Source organism: Triticum urartu, chromosome 7, assembly GCF_003073215.2.
Source record: "Triticum urartu cultivar G1812 chromosome 7, Tu2.1, whole genome shotgun sequence".
NCBI classification, from domain to species: Eukaryota; Viridiplantae; Streptophyta; class Magnoliopsida; order Poales; family Poaceae; genus Triticum; species Triticum urartu.
Window position 1 is genome coordinate 2,293,952 of NC_053028.1, and position 7,721 is coordinate 2,301,672.

Sequence of the window (7,721 nt, forward strand, 5' to 3'; positions counted from 1 at the left end):
CTTCCTGCACATCCAAGGAGGAAGGTTATACATACATAGAGTCACGGGCCAGGTGTTGTGATTGCTGCTCTGCTCCCCGAACGGATTAATGCCAGCCGCGCTTAAAGCAAACCATACGTTCCTTGGGTCCTTTGCAAACTCATCCCAGTACTTTCTCTCGATTTTTCTCCACTGCGACCCGTCAGCGGGTGCTCTCAACTTCCCGTCTTTCTTACGGTCCTCACTATGCCATCGCATCAACTTGGCATGCTCTTCGTTTCTGAACAGACGTTTCAACCGTGGTATTATAGGAGCATACCACATCACCTTCGCAGGAACCCTCTTCCTGGGGGGCTCGCCGTCCACATCACCAGGGTCATCTCGTCTCATCTTATACCGCAATGCACCGCATACCGGGCATGCGTTCAGATCATTGTATGCACCGCGATAGAGGATGCAGTCATTAGGGCATGCATGTATCTTCTCCACCTCCAATCCTAGAGGGCATACGACCTTCTTTGCTGTGTATGTACTGTCGGGCAATTTGTTATCCTTTGGAAGCTTCTTCTTCAATATTTTCAGTAGCTTCTCAAATCCTTTGTCAGCCATAGCATTCTCTGCCTTCCACTGCAGCAATTCTAGTACGGTACCGAGCTTTGTGTTGCCATCTTTGCAATTGGGGTACAACCTTTTTTGTGATCCTCTAACATGTGATCAAACTTCAGCTTCTCCTTTTGACTTTCGCATTGCATCCTTGCATCGACAATGACCCAGCGGAGATCATCATCATCGGGCACATCGTCTGGTTCCTCTTGATCTTCAGCAGCTTCACCTATTGTAGCATCATTGGGCACATTGTCTGGTTCCTCTTAATCTTCACCAGCTCCCCCCGTTGCAGCATCACCGTATTCAGGGGCACATAGTTGTCATCGTACTCTTCTTCTTCGTCGTCTTCCATCATAACCCCTATTTCTCCGTGCCTCGTCCAAACATTATAGTGTGGCATGAAACCCTTGTAAAGCAGGTGGGAGTGAAGGATTTTCTGGTTAGAGTAAGACCTCGTATTCCCACATTCAGTGCATGGACAACACATAAAACCATTCTGCTTGTTTGCCTCAGCCGCATCGAGTAACTCATGCACGCACTTAATGTACTCGGAGGTGTGTCTGTCACCGTACATCCATTGCCAGTTCATCTGCGTGCATTATATATAATTAGTGTCCAAATTAATAGAAGTTCATCATCACATTAAAACCAAAGTACATACATAGTTCTCATCTAACAACATATAGCTCTCTAGAGCATCTAATTAATTAAACCATACATTGAAACTATGTAAAACATTTCAATGCGAAAACAAATGCGATCATAATCGCAACCAAGGTAACAATTGATCCAACGACATAATGATACCAAGCCTCGGTATGAATGGCATATTTTCTAATCTTCAAGCGCATTGCATCCATCTTGATCTTGTGATCATCGACGACATCCGCAACATGCAACTCTAATATCATCTTCTCCTCCTCATTTTTTTTATTTTTTCCTTCAACAAATTGTTTTCTTCTTCAACTAAATTTAACCTCTCGACAATAGGGTCGGTTGGAATTTCCGATTCACATACATCCTACATAAATAAAATCTATGTCACGTTGGTCGGCATAATTTTCATAAACAATAAATGAACCAATAGTTATAAAGATAATATATATACCACATCCGAATCATAGACAGGACGAGGGCCGACGGGGGCGGATACCAAAACCATCGCACTATATAAGATGCAATAATAAAAGTAAGAAAATAATACAAGTATCTATGTAAACATACAAGTAAGAATATTTTTTCGTTTCAGAAAGAAGATAAGAACAAGAGGCTCACCACGGTGGTGCCGGCGATGAGCTCGGCATGGGTGATCGACGGCGGTGAAGACGGGGACGGGGCGTGACGGACCGCTAAACCTAGACAAATATTGAGGAAAATGGAGCTTGGAGGTCGAGCTTGGAGAGGAGAAAGCTTAAGTAGTGTGGCTCGGGCATTCCATCGAACACCTTGTGTGCATAGGAGGTGAGCTAGAGCACCACCAAGCCCTCTCCCCCTCGGCCAGAAAAAACAGAGTAGTGTGCTCTGCTCTTACGCGAGGGGGTATATATAGGCACCTCATTGGTACCGGTTGGTGGCATGAACCGGGACTAAAGGGGAGCCTTTGGTCCCGGTTCAAGCCACCAACCGGGACCAATGGTGGTGGGCCAGGAGCGAGGCCCATTGGTCCCGGTTCGTCCCACCAACCGGGACCAAAAGGTCCAGACAAACCGGGACCAATGGCCCATGTGGCCCGGCCGGCCCCCTGGGCTCACGAACCGGGTCCAATGCCCCCATTGGTCCCGGTTCTGGACTGAACCGGGACTAATGGGCTGACCTGGCCTGGACCTTTGCCCCCTTTTCTACTAGTGCTCGTCGGGCGACCGGACATGCCCTCCATAGCATGCGCGCTAGCACGGTAGCGGCCATCGTGCGCGGCAGTTCAAGCGTGCTGCATTGTCATCAGCCGCCATGCACAGCCTCCCTGTGCAGCGCTGCCAGCGCGCACTCCACCGTGGATGTCGGTGTCATCCATCTTGCGTCACACATGGCCGTTGTACATGAACAATGGAGCTGAGGATGAATGCCTCGGCGGCTGACTTCTTGGGAACGGGCTCGCAGAACGGCCAGGGCAACTGTCCCTTCCAGGCTTCGCCGGTGAGCCCGTGGACTCCGGTGGCCGGCGGCGGGGAGGGGAATCCCGGTGCCTTTGCTCCGGTTAGTAGTTTAGGTTAGGGTTTTCTAGTCCTCGCAGGTGCGGCACTCGGGTGGATGACTAGGCTTTTTTATCGAGTTTGTCTTCTAGGCTAAAATCCTCCTCGAGTTCGTTCACTTGGATGTAGTCATTTGAGCCCCACTTGGAAAAAAACTGGTTACCAGATGCTTCTAGACTCGGTCCAAATGGTTTGTCCCAATAACCATTTGAAAACCTCCATGTGGTCGTTCTTATTCTCCGAGGCCACGAGCCAGTCCATCCCACGTTTTCGAATTTCGCCTCATCAAATTTCTTTCTTCCGAGCCTGAGGGCGCCCGCCCTCGAGAATATCCCCACCCCCCATTTGATCTGTGCATCGCGATACTCCTGAGCCAGGAGGAGAGGGAAGGGAAATGAAATGAAATCTCGAGAGTGCCCCTGAACCGACCGACCCATGCTCCCCACCCTTTTTTGCTTATAGCCCCCGCCCGGGGTCTATCCCCCCGACAGTCGACTTGCAACTGGGATAAAAACTATGATTCTAGTTGTGAGTTAAGCATGGACTTGCAATTAGGATGAAAGACAAAAACACAGGCCCAATTACGAGTCAATGGTGGGCTTACAACCGGATAAAACAAACTAAGTACCTAGTTGCAAGTCGAGGGTGAACTTATAACTGAGACAAGTATATAAAACAGTGATACGAGTTGCGAGTCGAGGGTGGAATTGAACTGAGATTATGAAAAAAACACATCCCAATTTCGAATCGATGGTGGACTTTCTACTAGGACAACAACAACAAACTATGGTCGGGACTTGCAACAAACTATGATTGTGAGTCCATAGTGGACTTGCAACTGGGACAAAAAAATGTCGGGGCCCAATTGTGAGTCAAGGGTGGACTTATAACTAGAAGAAAAAACCGCCCCACTTGCGAGTTGAGGGTGGACTTGCAACTAGGAAAAAAAAGTGTTGGGCCCCAGTTACGAGTCAAGGGTTGACTTGCGACTGGGACAAAAAAGGTTGGGCCCAGTTGCGGGTCGACGCTAAACTTGCAACTGGGAAAAACAAAGCTTATCCCAGTTATGAGTCGAAGTTGGGACTATCAACTATAAAAAAAAGGTCGGGCTCCAGTTGTGAGGTTATGGACTCGCAACCGGGACAAAAAATGTCGCTCTCTAGTTGCAAGTCGATGGTGGATTTGCAATTGGAACTAAAAAAGATTAGACTTCAGTTGTGTGCCTTGCTAGCTAGGTCATGCTCATGCTCATGCAGCATATTGATTTCTGTCCGAATATTTTTCTTGGATGCGCGCGTCTGGAACTCAGAGCCGACCTTGTTGTCTTTCTGTCGGCTTTGGGTTGGCACGTTTCCCCCCTTGTATTTTTCATTTTTTTCGGTTCTGTGACATCAGGCCCCCTAAAATCTAAGGGTTCCACCACCAAAGAGTTGTACCATTACTAGCACCGATCCATCCAACACCCAAGAAGAAGAAGATTAAGATGGTCTTATCCATGACGAGGTGAACGTGCACAGTGCACGAGCAATGCTACATGCACGGGGTGGGTTTTACGGATTCAACGGGCTGTGATTATGTGGCGGTTTTTGGTTCGAGGTTAGAAGGGAGGCGGGGCCAACCCCCATGAAAAGGGGGGAGGGTTGAGATTAACTAGCACTGAGTACCGCATGGAAGGCCCGTAATCTTCCGCGCGTCTAGGATTTTCCTCCACAGAGAGAATGTCAAAAGGAGAATAACCCGTGGCCTCTGCATTGATTGAACATGCACACAACCGTCTTTATTAGTAATAAATTATTCAAAAGATACATGTGTTATAGAGGACTAGATACCTTGAAGTATGCGCCAAGTCTTCGCGAGCCTTCCTTCTATGCATCATGGGCCTTCTCAACACGACCCCTTAGTGAACCGCCATGGGGTCCTCTACCCGGTCCACCTGGCTCAAAGATGACGTGATGAGTGACCCCTTATCCCGCTCGGGTGTTGAGGTTGAGTGTCATGCGGTGGCCAACGTTGTAACTGAGACATGTTAGTTGCGTCATCTTCTGGTGAGCTTCAAGTTCCCATTCCCAAGGCTATGGTGGTTTTACGTGACAATGTTTCGGGAACCTACCTCGCTGCTAACCCGGTGCAGCATAAGGGCATCAAACACATTGCGTTGGATGATCACTTTGTGCGCAAGAAAATTCAGTTGGATGTGCTGCATGTACTTCATGTACCCACACCCCCAGTGGTTCGCTGACATTATGACAAACAGGTTGCCAACTGCTGCATTTCAAGAGTTCCGTTCCAGTCTTTGCATCGCCGACGCAAACGCTCAAATTGCGGCGGGGTGTTGAAGACGACATATCTTTGTATATCTTCCAAAATTGATCTCTCTCCTATCTCTGGCGATGTATATTTTAACTTCTAGAGATTTGATAGGATTAGTTGGCTTGTCACCCACGACACCTCTTGTAAACATTGTACACAACTCCAATGGATACAATTGAGTTGCATCCAGTACCTTCTATTATATAGCTAGCTCGGCCTCGGGCGTGGGCAAGGGCTCGGCCGCGTTTGTTGTGGTGCACGCCACCCGCGGTGAATCACCCTCAAACCGAGCGCCGGCCACTGCCTCGACGGAGGGCAAGCGCCGGCGACCAGAGACAAGGTGTGTGGCGACAGGCAATGACCCAATATTAATCTAGATTTTAGTTTGAGGGTGTTTTATGAAAAACATAAGGGATGTATACTATCGGGACACATGTCATGGTGTAAAAATGTCTAAAAACATTTGCGGGGAGCTGTATATCGATTGTGCGGTAAGATATTACAAGGGGTATACATATTTTGCAAGGACCCTTTGGCAGAATTCAAGGTCTCGTTTTTCCAAAACAGGTTTGGATCGACCAGCATACCCTCCTTGATTATTCCGCGAGTACCGAAGCGCCGCCGGCGGCGGATCGATTTTCCTTAGCCAGATCGACGATCTCCTCTTTCTCCATCTACAGATCGACGATCGTCCAGGTACCCACAATGTAGCACCCAGATCGACGATCTTCCTCTCCCCATCCCGTTTGCAGATCCATGATTTCTTCTCCCCATCCCACCACTCCAGATTCAGCTCCATGGTGCGGAACACCAAGCCGAGGCTGCTGGATGACCATCCCGGGGCGACGGTGGCCAGCCACTTCACTGACGACCTCATCCTGGAGATCCTGTCTCGCCTCCCGGTCAGGTCCGTCCACCGCTTCAAGTGCGTCTCCGTGCCATGGCGCGACCTCATCGCTGACCCCGCCAACCGCAACAAGCTGCCCCAAACCCTCGCTGGCTTCCTCTACATGACTGTGGGCAACAGCTGGCGTGGCGCCGTGGCCACCACTTCGCCAGCGTCTCCGGCCACGGTGCAGCAGCCCTGTTCGACCCCTCCCTCCCTTACCTGCACGACCATGACAAGGACGAGGGCATCATCCAGGTGAACGCCTGCAATGGCCTCTTTCTCTACCGCCGCTACAGGAAAAACAACAACATGACCCCCTCGATGAAAGAGGATGATTTCCGTTTTGTCGTGTGCAATCCCATCACCCGGAGCTGGGTGGAGCTGCCCCCAAAGCCGCGGCAGGCCAACATACATAGCTGTACCACAGGTCTGGCTTTCAATCCGGCCGCATTATCCCATTTCCACGTTCTTCACTTTGAGCAGACCTTTCAGGAACCTTACATCACAGGAGTGAACATCTACTCGTCGCAGACCAGAGCCTGGACTCATAGGGATAGTGATATGGCTGAGAAAGTTAAGCTATTCTTTCAGAGTAGATGCACCTTTGTTGGCGGCATGCTCTACCTGATGGGCGGCCTTATATATACGCAACGACGGTCATCAACGACATGGAGGGCAAAGTGTGGAAGACCATCAGTCTACCATACGGCCGGAGATTTGGTATGATTGGATCGTCGCAGGGGTGCTTACACTACGCTATGGCTTCCTACGACGATAACAACCAAATCTCTCGGTTACAACTCTGGTGCCTTCAGGATTGCCATAGTAAAGAATTGGTCCTGAAGCATACTGCCAGCTTCAATAAGCTTATGAGCATGACTGGGAAGGACTACATGGTGGTTGAGATCCATCCAGATTGCGACACCATTTTCTTGGTCTCATGTGGAGGTGATACCTTGGTAGCATATGATATGCGACATCAGAAAGTTGGATATATCCTTAATCTTGAGAAGAGCAACACACGACGTCTTCTACCCTATGTTCCTCTGTTCTCAGAGTCGTTAGCAGACGTAAATGGACAGTAGTTTTTTTTACCTTCAAACCAAGTTTGTGCTTCGGTCAAGAATTGGCTCTTCTGTTGGCTGAAGTATTTGCCTGTGTACTTTGGAATCTGCTTGAACTCCAATTTATAGCAAATACCTTGGTAAATCTTAAGTCGTGGCTATGGTTGTTGCCTGCAGAAGTACTCCAGTAACCACTTCTGAATTTGAATTGAACTGATAGCAAATGTCTTCTCTTTCTGTCTTTATAGGTGTGTTCCACGCTGCCTTTTGTCCAAAACATATGCAATGTGAAGTTTCATTCTCTTTCAATGAAACTTCACCTTCATTCTCTGCAATGCATAACAACTTTGTTTGCAATCTTATTTCACAGTAAGAGAATGAATGCAATTTTATTTCTTCTTGTTTCGGTCACCGACCGAACTGCTGTCCATGCATTTACACCTTAACTAGCCAGCCCTGGTAGCTTAAAATTTTAAGACCTCATTTTGACAGAGGTTGTGTAAGTTAGTGAAAATGCAACTTTAGTTATTAATTGATCATCTCTGCACCTGTCTTATGATTATGTCTAGGTATCAAGTGAATGAATTCAAGTAGATACATTACCTTTTTGTCAGGAAAAAATAGGCAACTCTCTCAGATTGATGTTTTTTGTGAACAGTTGTGATGTTCTGTTTTCATGTTGAG

General features: G+C 48.2%; 1 pseudogene; it reads left to right on the forward strand.

Moving 5' to 3' along the window:
- Positions 1 to 5,881: 5,881 nt before the first annotated feature.
- Positions 5,882 to 7,058, forward strand: LOC125524993 (annotated as a pseudogene).
- The last annotated feature ends 663 nt before the right edge of the window (positions 7,059 to 7,721 follow it).